At 39.7% G+C, this 12,710-nt stretch overlaps 1 protein-coding gene across 16 annotated transcripts in view; it reads left to right on the forward strand.

The window, feature by feature from the left end:
* ARVCF (ARVCF delta catenin family member) overlaps nt 1-12,710 on the forward strand; it is a 395,675-nt gene that overhangs the window by 245,227 nt on the left and 137,738 nt on the right. The window lies entirely within an intron of this gene.

Raw genomic sequence — 12,710 nt, forward strand, 5'->3', positions numbered from 1 at the left:
TTTTTATCTCCCTCTCTCTTTCCACCACTTTTCCATTCAGCTTTCTTCCTGCATTCAACCTCCACGGCCCAACATCTCCTTTTGTTTTTTCATTCTCTCATGACCCTGCATGTGGGTCCTCCTCTGTGCTGACTCTTCACGCATTCTTTCATGGTTCTCATCTCACCCATGTTCTTTTCTGGCCTCTCCCTCCTATTCCCACAATTGCTTTTTATTTATTTTTTCTTCCCTGCTCTATTAGTCTGTTGATCTCACTGTCTGATTTAACAGGCTGGACTGCAGACCTGTATTGCTGTTCTGCTTTGATTGCTTCTCCCGTATTAAAAACAAAACAAAAAGCAGTGGCTTTAGTAGATGGTATAAAGCAGTAACATGATTACGGATGCCAGCCATGGGCTCAGTGTAAGGAGGTTAGTGAATTAGTGAAAACAAAAACACATGGCAGACGCTCAAGCTTGTTTTTTCTTCTGTTCTCACAAACCTAAGGCCAGCTGCCTTATTTAACAGGAATAGAGTGTGAAGTTTTGTTGGAGGGCATTGATGTGCCAGTTCTTCCCAGTGATTCCATGACCACTTGGCCTTGTCTCATTGAATGCCATTGATGTGTGGGTCAAACAGAACGTGTTTAGATTCCTTCTGTGAATAAAAACTGGGAAGCCTTTTGTAGCTGTTGCCAAAAATAACAAGGAAATTACAGAAGATAATAGCATGACTGCTATATTTGTGCAACTCCTGTTGTTGTTTGGGTTCCTGGTCAGCATGATGGATGGAATGACTCCCCTTTTACAAAGGAAGGGAGCTTCCTACAAAAAATAAACATGAGATAAATATTTTGTTCTCATGCCTTGTTAGTGAAGGCTAATGTCATGTTGCATTTGATTGTCTTCCACTATAGCAAGAAAATAGTAAGTTAGATTTGAATTTCTATCCTCATTTCACCCCATTGGTGCTCCGTCCTACAGTTTTTAAAGGTGTCTCCAGTTTTAGGAATCTCATTAAGAATGAAAGCTTAGCTTGAGTTCAATGGAGTTGAATCATGGTTCAGCAGCATTTTTACAGGAGTTATTTATGTGCTAGATGTGTCAATTTCTTACAGTATCTTTGGGAGACATTACTGTATTAAGTTTATGTATCATTGTGGGTAAGAAACTATGTAATTCCATGGGGCAGGGTAACCTTAGCTTCTCCTGGAACTAAGAAGGGGGAAAGGGGAGTTAATAGGCAAAGTCACTCAGGTTGTAACACCTTTAGAGAAGTACCACCATCTGGAGAGACTTGCATTTATTCTTCAAACTTGATTCTCTAGAGACTAACTGACAAAGAAAGGATAAGTAGTCAGAGTTTTTAAACTGAGTCACAGCCTTTTTTCTGATCCAGCACTTGAGTCCCAACCTTGGCAGAAGGACTGGAAAGACTTTTGCCTACTGGGGCCCCATAGGATTGATGGATGACCTCTGGTAAACTGCTAGCATGGGCATAGGAATGTTTGTTTCTTATGTTTTTCTCGTTAATGTTTTTACCTGAGGAATAAATGGGCTTGCTTAGGAAGAGCTGTGTGGTAACTTGTTATTGCTGGCAATATGCTGTCCATAGTGCTTAGAGAGAAAGCAAAGCCCAAGTGCTGGCCTTTTTAGGCAGATGGTCTTGCTAGAGATACTGCAGTGTAATCCAGGAGCTGCGCAGCCTTAAAAATCTCTGGTCAGGATGGAGTAAGAGGCAGGTCTCTGCCCAAGAGATTAACGGCTGTGAGTTGGAAACCTTTAAGTGTGTGCTCTTGTTGGACCACACAGAGGGAAAATGGTGCAGTTGCCTTGAACTGTTATAATTTATATATGCTCCAGGAATGCATCAAAAAGTGCCATTCTATTTTAAGAACAGAGCAGCAGTCTGACAGCCCAAAACCTAATAAAGTGAACTCTGCTTGATGTATGGTCTTGGGTAAATTATCTGTGCAGTACCCATGGAATTAGCCACAGAACATGGATTAATTTTAATGGCAACCAAGCAGTTTACTCCATAACTGGAGGGGATCTTTCATTTCTAGATTCTTACTGGTTATTTCTGGCTTTTTTGGGAAATGTCTGAAACCATTAAAACTACATAATCCTCATTTCTTTGTGAAGAGTTTTTAAAAACAAAAATTACATCAATTTAATTCAAATTCGAAGAAGAAAAGTCAGCTGTTTTGTATATTTCCGGTGGGTAAGCATAGATGGGTCATGATGCTTTGCGGTAGTAAAAATTCAGATAAAAGTTTTTGTCTTCTCTGAAGCGCTTACAGTTTAAGGTCACAAATGGGGGGTGGCATAAAGGGTCACACAGAGGTTTTTCGGAGCCTTAGGCAGAATCCAAAACTGAGGACCCCACCCTTCCGAAAAATTGCTACTGAGGGGAGGCCAGATTGCAGTGGGGTGGTGTTTGGGGGTTGTAGAGCAAGTCTGCCCTGGACTTACGCCACAGCAGCATGGGGCAGGGCCTGGCTCCCTGCTCCAGGCATCGCTATCCAGCACACGGGGTCACAGTCAGGTTTGGCCCAGCTGCCCTTTCATTGTGACAGAGCAGCTTCTGGGCCAAATTTCAGTGTACACTGTGACTGGCATGTGGGGTCACAGCGCCACTTGGTTTGGGGGATCTCTCAAATGGGGGGCCTGAAGCAACTCCCCTTGGCCCTCCTCTCCCACGGCTCCAGTTGGGTCTACATCAGACAGTGGAGTTGTGCTAGGGTGTTGCTGGAGGTGGATCTTGTAGAACCAGGTGTTCGGTATGATATAAAGAAGAGGAGGTTGCATTTTTGGCTGAGAGGAAGGTACAATTTCCACTGTGGCACCTAGGATAAATCTAGCCTTCTGAGTGAGTTTGGGGATGGATTTTTTTCCAGTAAATGAGTTCCTAATTCCTCTTGTCGTCACAGTGTCGTCTTCTTATCTTTACTGTCTGATTAATTTATAAGTGGCTTATTGAATGGTCCAAAGTAGTTTGAAAAGAGGTAATTTAGAACACGAACTCTCTGTGCACAGACCTACCCCCTTTTTTTTTAGCTTTAGAATTTTTAAATTCCCCTCTAAAAGTGAGAGACAAACCTTTTGTGTGATAGAAATAATAAACAATAAAGGAATTTATGTAAGTGAGTAGTTGGCAGATGTGGCTGGACTAAATGTGGCTGTGACTAAACTGACTCACAAATGGAGCAATGAGTACATATGGTGCAGATAAAAGAATGTGTTAGATTTATTTTCAAAAAGCACATGGAACACTAGAGAGAGTAAATATAGGTAATATAAAGCCACAGATGAGAATCACAATTAGGTGAGAGATTGTGACAGTATTTTTAGGTGATCCTTTTGTGGGTACAAAGTGTACTTTTTTTCTAGTGCTGCTTTTGGACTGTTGACTTTATAGTATAAAAAAACTTTTCTGTTTGTGGGCAATTGACATCTATATGTTTGGGGCAGCTGTGGGTGTTGCAGATTGTTCTCAATGTTGACAGTCGGGCCATTTAGGATTCTGTTCTTGACTCTGCCATTGCGTCAATGTATGAATCACTGAGTTTCCCTATCTGTAAAATGGGGATGATGATGCTTACATGCCTTTGCAAATTTTTTGAGATCTTTGGATGAAAAGTGCTAAATGCACTGAAAACATCTGGAAAATCCATTCATGACTCTTAAAGGGGATATGGTCGTAGACCTCAGATTATTAGGTCAGAAAATATTATCATCTACTCTGACTTCCTGCATAACATAGGTCAGAGGGCTTCCTGAATTAATTTGTTTGAACTAGAGTGTATCTTTTAGAAAAAAAAGCCAATTTTGATTTTAAAGTTGCCGGCATAAGTGATGGTGCAGACAAGGCCATAATCATCCTCTTCTCTAGAGTGAATTGTTGAGCTGTAGCAAGCACCATCTTGTGCTTTATTTGTTAAAACTCTGATCCATCAGCGTTCAAGATCATTTGCATCTGAGTTGTTGGTGACTTGGAAATGGATAATGCCATTTTTACTTAAATTCCACACACCCCTTTTTTCTTTTGCCCGCTTGATCCTTTCTAAATGGGTTATAACGGATGATTTTAACGTTCCAATCATATAAGTCTTCCTACCAGGTTTCAATAGTACCAACTAGGTCGAATTTGTATTCATAAATGGACCATTACAATTCCTCTTGTTTATTACCCAGGCACCTAGCATAAGTGTATATGTAATTCAATAATTTCTTCTCTCCATGTCCCTTGGTGCCTCAGTTGCTTTTTTTCCTCCACATCATGATTTGGCAATAAATGAGTATTAATTTGTTCCCCCTTTTCAGCCTCTCCTTTTGTTGTTAGTCTGTTACTAGTTTAGGGCCTAGTCTTACAACCCTCCCTCATGTGAATCATCTTGACTTTCCCAAGCAGTCTCTCCTGTGTGTGTAAAGACTGTCTGCTGACCTAAGTTGCAAGATCAGCACTTTACTATATATTTCAAGGTGGATGAAAGTAAGCAGGATAAACTGGCCTCAAAGGAAGCAAATGAAAAATTGTCAGTGAAGTCTCTTGGGTTGTTACAATAGTGCAGTAACTGCCATTGCATTTGGTAAAGTGGTCTTTCTGCTGGAATCCTTTTCTTTTGGAAGATTTACAGCAAAAGAAGCAGCCCCCAGGCTTTGTTGGCTTGTTTGTGTCTCTTGGCTCTTAGCTGGACTTGTAGTCATCCAAAGATCTCTGTCACCTGCTGTCACGTTTTTACTCTCTGGGGTTACGTAATATTGAGAGCCAGGCTTGCGTTAAGAAGCTCATCACACATTCCCTGCTATGTTCGTTTTAGAAAATGGTGGCCTTTTTGGTTTAAAGAAATGTAACGTGATTGAACATGAATCATCTTCTGGGGAGTTATTTGGACTGATGCTGATCTGGCTTCTTAATTCCAAGCAAATCTGCTTTGGTACTGAATAGTGGGAAATGTTGGCAAGTTCTTTCCTTATGGGATAGCGGCTGAGATTTATCACCAGTCACTTCGTACTCCCCAGAAGAAGAAATGATTTATTTAAGAAATGCCACTTTTCAAATTTAGGCTTTAGAACAGCATTTCATTAGTGATCCACTTATTCTTTCTTTTCTGTTTGCAATCGTGAGGGTTTGGGCTTTTTAATTATGTAGTGCAAACATCATCCATGGGCAGTAGTGGGGGTGGGAGAAGATTACATTGAGTTTAATTCTGATTTTATATTGCCACAGGTCATGTAGAGAGACTAAAATCAACTCTCGGTGATAATCCACTTCTACATCCTCTAAATGAACTGCCTTGTAATTAATTAAGCATTTTGCTCATGTCCCTTATACCAGTGAAGCCTGCATAGTTACTCCACCATACAAACTATCTGGTGTGCTGTAGGTGTCTATCTAGACACCTAAAACCAAAGTTCATTCAAGTGTAACTTTTTGGCTCTGTATGACCGAGTGTGCTGGTGTTTCGTGTGTGTGCACATGCACACTACTGATTGTACCCTCTAAGGGACTACTTCATAAAGAGGAGAAGCTGTCAAGCTGAGTAGAAGACCTCAGGTGCTCCCATGTATATGTATGCTTGTGGATTTGGTATATATACCAATACATGCATCATCTTAATTCCTGACTGTAAACCTGAGGAAGGAGTGGGGGAGAAGGAGAAATGTATCTTAAATGTCTGACAAAGAAAGGAATGCGCAAAGAACTCATCCTTCCCACAAGCCAAGATGGAGGTGAAGAAAATTCTGCTGGAAGATAGTAATCCTAATGATTACTAAGTGATATAACCTTATCCCAGGAAACTTTCCGTCCGTGTAGCTTCTGCTAGGTCATCTGAAGACCCTAGGAAGACAGCAAGTAGGAGTCTATATCATATTGAACTCAGTACACAACTGGTGTTAGTTTAGTCAAATATTAGACGTGCTAGAATGTATGGTGTTTTAGCTACTGATTTCTTTTCTTTTCTTTTTTTTTTAAATCAAGTCTCTCTGGTGTTCATTTAACATGTGGCTTACTAACATCACGTGGCTAGTGAACTACAGATCTATAGTGGTGCAAAGGAAAGAGAGCATTATCTATGCAATCCCCGTAAGATACAGTGTTTTCCCATTAATTTAATATGATCTCATGGTGGACAGATTTTCCTGATTAAATGCTAGCCATGCAGCTGATGTCACTGTAGCTAAGAGAAGTATGATTTACCCAGGGTGAAGTCTGCCTTATGTCTGACAGCTGAGTAAAATGTTCAGAAATTGTGTATGGAAAAAACGTGCTGCTGAATCTAGTTCCTGAAGCTGAGCTGATGGACCATTAAGGAGAAAGGATGGTCTTGTGACTAAGGCACTGGAGTATGAGTCAGGACACCTAGGTTCAATTCCAGGGCCTGTCACAGACTTCTGACCTTGGGAAAGATACTAAAGCTTGTTGTGCCTTTGTTTCCCCGTTTGTACAGTAAGGATAATATCTGCCTCATGTCTTCTTTTTCAGGAATATTAACCTAAATTCATTGTCTGAAAATCCCTTTGAGCTCTTTGGAATGAAGGCGCTATAAAGTGCAAGTGTTGTTTTTAACAGTTACTTACTGACCTTTGTAAAAGTTTTGTCTAAGGCTCAGTCTAAACAGCAAACAAAAACCAAACCCCACTGCAGCGAGTCTCACCCCCCTGAGTCAACTGACTTGGCCTCATGCTGCAGAGCTAAAAATAGCCGTGTTGGCTCCATCAGGAGCCCAAGCTCAGAAACCTGGTGAACAGGGAGAGTCAGAGCTTGGGCTTCAACCCAACCCTGAACAAGTTGAGCCCCAGAATGTGAGCTCAAGTCAGTTGACTGGGACTCGCTACCGCGGGTTGGTTTGTGTGTTGTGTAGACGTACCCAAAGAAACATCTTTTTCTTTGCACTTCTCAGAACATGTGTTTAGTGTCTCTCCCAGTGCTACTTTCTATAGAGGTCAGAAGATCTGTGCTCTCTTGGCAGAGTAAGTTGACTCCACCAGAGTCACAAAGGGAAAGGCTCCTCTCTTAGCGTCCTTTTCATTTGATTCAGTGTCTGATATTCCTATGTAAATACACCAGCTTCAGTTTCTCTTTGACCCTTAGTGGAATTTGAACCACAATCATACTTACTTTATGGCTGTTTCATTTGGTTCTTAATGCAGCTTTCAAAGCCTTAACTTGAATGCTCATCAAAACAGATTGTTTAGATCATTTGCTCCAGTACATGCTGTATGTGGCTCTTTCCCAGTTCAAAGACTGTGGGTAACTACTGTGTTCTGAAGGTCACCGGCCACCATCATTCAGCATAATTTAATTTACTTTTAATGCAGTTGGGTGATTAACATGTGTATATATATATATATATATATATATATATTACCCGCTTTGAAGCAGGCTGGGATTTAAAGCCTCAACATATTTAGTTAGCATCAAAATGATCTGAAAAAATCCTTGCTGTGGCAAGACCAAGTGATAAAGAACTAAGAGACATCTTTCTTGTCAAAGTGACAAATTGCCATTTTTGATTCAGAGGGCCAGCTTGCATGCTAGAGCTGGGCAGCACATTAGCCTTCAGCTAATGGAGAAAAGGGGGAAGAGTATGGGGGGAAAATACCCTATTTATTGCACTCTACTTCGATATTGCGTTACTGCTTTGGGTTCAGGGTTTTTGTTTTCTCTCCTCCAAAAACAACTTTGCAGCAAGCCTGTAATTACCTGGGTCATTCAGCAGGTTAAGAGGAAGGCAGTGTCTCTGGAAGTCCTCTACCCCTCTGTCTCCCCTACTTCCATTCTTAAAACACTGTTTACAGTCTTCTGCAGTTTTCTAGCTTTGTGGAAAAGTTCAGTGGGTCAGCTTCCCCTTTAGCGTCATCCATCATTCCAGTCAATTAGAAATAGTTGAGGGCCAATTGACCAGTCTTCCATTAACTGAGACACTTCAGATTGTTAAAATAGCATAAAAACCCTCTTTGTCGACTATTGAGCAGACACTGTAGATTTCCATGTTGATGGGCAGTTACAGAGTTGCTGAACCTCTGTCTATTTTGCTGCATGTTAGGGATGAATATTACTACTACTTTTCTTGTTCTGTTTGATTTTGTTTTCTTTCTTTCCCTGAAAGGTGTGGTGCCGTGTGGAGAGCTCAGATCATGAATTGCTATGGTCTTTTACAAAGTTCTTCTTTGTTTGTGGCTGAAAATGCTTTCTAAAATGACATCTTTTTTTTTCAGCTTTTTCAGTTATTGAAAAGTCCCCTTTTCACACTCCTTTTTAAAAGCCTTCGACATAATTCTTTATTCACCTATTTATTATGTGTTTGTATCTGAAAGGCAAGGAGAGTGAAACTGCTCTGAGAACAGCTAATGCATTGTGGTGTTCAGCTGGGTTCGTTATGGTATCCCATGCCAGGTTAGTTTATTTTTTGATTAGAGGAAGCATTTTTCTTTTGTGCAGACTTGACTGACTTCAGGATGTGGCTTCTGCGAGTGCCCATGTCATAGAATTGAAAGGCAGAAGGGACCACTGGATCATCTAGTCTGACCTCCTGTATCACACAATAGGAGGGCTTAACTAAGACCTAACTTGGTTTGGGCTCCACATCAGGTGGTAGTTGTTTTAACTGCAGAACTCCCTGAACATGAGCTCTTACAAGATAAAGTTTCCATTTATTGTTAGTACATTACAGTACGACCTAAAGGCCTCAACCAAGTGTAGGTTCCTGTTGTGCTAGAAAATGTACACATATAGAAGCCCCTGCTCCAAAGCGCTTACAGTCTAAGGGCTTGTCTACACATGGAGTTATTCTGCAATAGTTATTGCACTTTAAATTCACTCTCTAGCTTAATCTGAAGTATGTTTCTAAAGTAGACAAGCCCAAACGCTTGATTCTGCAAAGACTGTCTTGCGTGCTTAATTTTACACATGTAAGTAGTCCTATTTTTATATAAATCCATTGCAAGGATCAGGGCTTCAATAGGAAAGTCAGACAAGGGGTGGGAGACAGGAATTATTCTCATTTTTATTCAATTGGAAATATCATCTGAGGTTAAATATGCCCAGATTTCTAGTGTATTTCACAGTTATCAACACATTTTGGCTTCGTCTACACTAGGCTTTTGGACAAATGTCCCGCTAGTGAAAACACAGCTGTGGTGTCTTGCTGAAACCTACAGACCTGCTGTCTAATGGTAACCTGTAGTAAGCAGTCACTTGAATAGCCTCCACTGCAGGAAGGAGGATTATTAAATGGACATGCTTTGAATGTTTTTGAAGAGTAACTGTTTTGGTTGGAAGAGGTAATCTCCTGTCATTTAAACTGTTTCATAAACCAAGAATAAAATACTTTGTTGTCTTAATGCAGGATGTGTGATCCTTCTGAGAGAGGTTATTCTTTTATTACACAGATATAAAATAGTCACTTTGATGGAAAGATAACTCTGGGAATCAAAATGATGATGGTTCTAGGGGAAGCAATATTCTAATACAAAGTAGGAGGCCCTAGGAGATATTTCTGTATGGCACATCACTTTGCTTTTAACAAAACAAGAATTACTATTTTGCAGTTCTTGCCCAAAACGTCTAAAGATAGTTCAACTGCACTAAACTACCACTAAGACTAGTCATTGAGGGAACAATATTTTAAGCCATTAGAAGTCTGCACAGACTAGCAAATACCAAAATGTCTATCAAGTCAAGTTTGTACCAAGTACTTAAATAATTGAGCTCAACTGGTTAAATGTTTGAAATAATGGCTTCATCCAGAAACCTGTTAATTAAAGGAGTGTCCGGGCTATTTTTGCAGCTGTGCAGAGAAATTCATTTCTGATGCCTTTTAAAGTATTTGACAGTAGTATTGAGTCCTGATTTCTGTGATTGAAACACACAAACCATGATAATTGAAACTACCCTTTTTTTCCCCCACATTGTTGCTACTTTATCAAAAACTTGAGAGTTAAGAACATTAATAAGGCTTTGGAGATCTCTTGGAAGTAATCTCAGGGAACAGGAGGTTAGATGACATTCCAACCTCATCACTCGTGTGTCCCTGGATAGTTCATGCAATAAGAAGAAGGTAGATCTATGCAAACACAGGCTGGATGGCTGTCTGCCTTGGGAAATCTACCTTGAACTAGGCAGGCTTTTAATCTTTTGATGCTCAGGATAGTCTTTTCCAACTGATCGCGCACTACTTTAGGAATGCAAATCCATATCAAATCTCTCAGGATCATCATTTTAGAAGCAGCCACAGGATAAAAACAAGTTCTGGTGTTCATTTAAAGTCAGTATGCTTTAGTTTGCAGTTTGCTCATGTTTAAGTGCCAGGCTTTAAAGATTTCCTTTGCCCACAGGCAGCCTGGTTACAAAGGGAGATTTTTATTATTATTTTTTTTTCCTTGATTTGTTATCACAAACCAGAGTTTGCCTCACAAAAATGTAGGGACAGAGGAGAGAAACTAAGTAATCCAGTAGCCTCAAAATGCAGCTAGAATGGTAGGGTGTGTGTAAGGGTGTGTAAGGGTGTGTGTGTGTAAGGGTGTATATGTGAGAGAAAAACAAGAAGTTTCAACTTCAGAAAGTATGGGCACTTGATGCCATCTCAAATCTGGCAGGGAGAGTTACAGGGAAGGGAATACAATGGATTATGTCAAACGGGCTTGGATGTTGTGTAAGTGTGTTATAGAGAAGAATAATGGAAGGCCTGAGTGTTCAGTGCATTACAATGTGTAAATTGCCTTCTGGTTATAGAAAATCTTCACTTTAAGGTGAAGCTTTTATGTGGGGTGGTGGGGAAAATGGCTTCACTATAAGAGATTGGAATTAAAACATATGTTTTTGTTTTGTTTTGTTCTGGAAAATATGCAACTCTGAATATTTTTGCCACAGGACTTAGTTTCCTCTTTAGCCAATGGTGATAAAATATAAAATGACCTTTAAACACCAGAATATTTGCAAGATTCAGTATGTACTGCACGTCATTGGCACTAGTGATGACAGAGATGAAAGCTTGCAAACTGAAATGTGGGATTTAACCATATTCAGGCTGACAAATTTTGTAGTCTTAGTTGTGCTGTGATTTCAATGGGAAATGGAGTTGGGCCTGCTTACACCACTAGTTAATTTGGCCCAGTGTGCATATTCTTTTTATGATTTGTCCCCCTTCCAGTTTGATCAAGATGGCTACTTCCAGCTTCATGCCTGTACTGAAGTCTGTGATGGAGTTAATACTAATGTCTACCTGCACATGAAAACTATTCACTAGTTAATACATAAGCCTGAATTGCAATAACAGGTATTTTCCAGAATGTCAGAATATAGCTGTAAATAAAGTAAGCCGAACAAGGGCACCTTAGCCAGCTTGTTTTAAAAAAAAAAAAAAAAAAAAAAAAAAAAAAAAAAAAAAGGTTACAGATCATATGAGGATTAAATGAAATATTTTTCCCCGTGGAGTCTAACAAGAACATTTAAAGCCCTGCTCCTGTTCAGCTGCATAAAGTCCATTTGAAAGTATCCTCTCCTTCGGGACTCAACAGAAGGCATTGAGGATGCCAGTCAGCATACCATGGAGATGAAATGTAATTTCTTCAATAAAATGCTACAAAACAATATCCTGTAGTTTCCTAGTGATGACACTGCTCACAGGTGCAGGATATTTATGTCTTAACATAATTAGACTCAACACCTGCATGGGAACAGTTTCATCCCCATCTTTTTGTTTCCATATGAAGTGAAAAGATACTGACTTATCCACAATCATTTCTTAAGAGGATTGGTTAATGTTGCAATTTATGGCCCTGTTTATTTTACTCCTATTTTTTTTAAACCTTTCATAATTGAAATAATTATAGAAGGAATATCATAGATTTCTTCTACATCTAATAGGACTTGGTAAGCATAGGCCTGATTCTGCTTTAGGATTTGCACTTTTACCCCTGTGCACAACCCATTGGCTTTATTCCTTTCATTGTTCACCCTAGTCTGTTATACCATAGTACCTAGTCAAGGATTGAAAATGTATTTCTCAGTCTGTTAGCCAGTTCTTCATTGCCCAGGTATTGGGACACTTCTAAAATTCATTCATCCATCAGGAAGACCTTTTTTGACACACAACTTACACAAGGAAAAACACAATAGAAATTTCTGCTTGAGAGGCAGAAGAATCCTCTTCGGATAGCATTCCTCAAAAGAACCATCTTCTGTAGAGAATTTTCATTTTGTTCAACAGTTGACTGTGTTGTGTATATGCTACAACTTTTAGCTGAGATTGTAACCAGTTAGGCCTCGTCTATGCTGTGGGATGTTCTGGGGGAAAATTCCCACTATTGCCACCACCAGTTCAGCTGTGAGTTTCTTTAGCTAACTATATTTGCTTAATTATAATTACTTTTGGTCATAGAAGGTATGTGTTAGAGTCCTGTATAACTAGAAGGTCTTGACAGATCATTTATAGCCTTGTTATACATTGCTACTCAGGTCTGAAGAGTGTGATTTATCATTTGGAAATAAGTTTTTAATAGTAAATAAGATGAACTGCTCTGAAACACAGTCCTGTTTACTATGGAGCATGATGTGGTTTTTTTATGCACAGATATTCCACTCATCCTAGATTGAGCATAGCAGGGAAAATGCAAATCAAATGTAAATATGAAGAAATAGTCTCCTGTAAATGGGCAACAAATGCAGAGTCCTTGATGTCGGCTTCAAATGATCTCGTTAATGTGGTTACTCAGTCAGGGCAG

The sequence above is a fragment of the Emydura macquarii genome, unplaced genomic scaffold (genome assembly GCF_026122565.2).
Source record: "Emydura macquarii macquarii isolate MOO-44397 ecotype Brisbane River unplaced genomic scaffold, CSIRO-AGI_Emac_v2 contig_554, whole genome shotgun sequence".
Classification (NCBI taxonomy): Eukaryota; Metazoa; Chordata; order Testudines; family Chelidae; genus Emydura; species Emydura macquarii.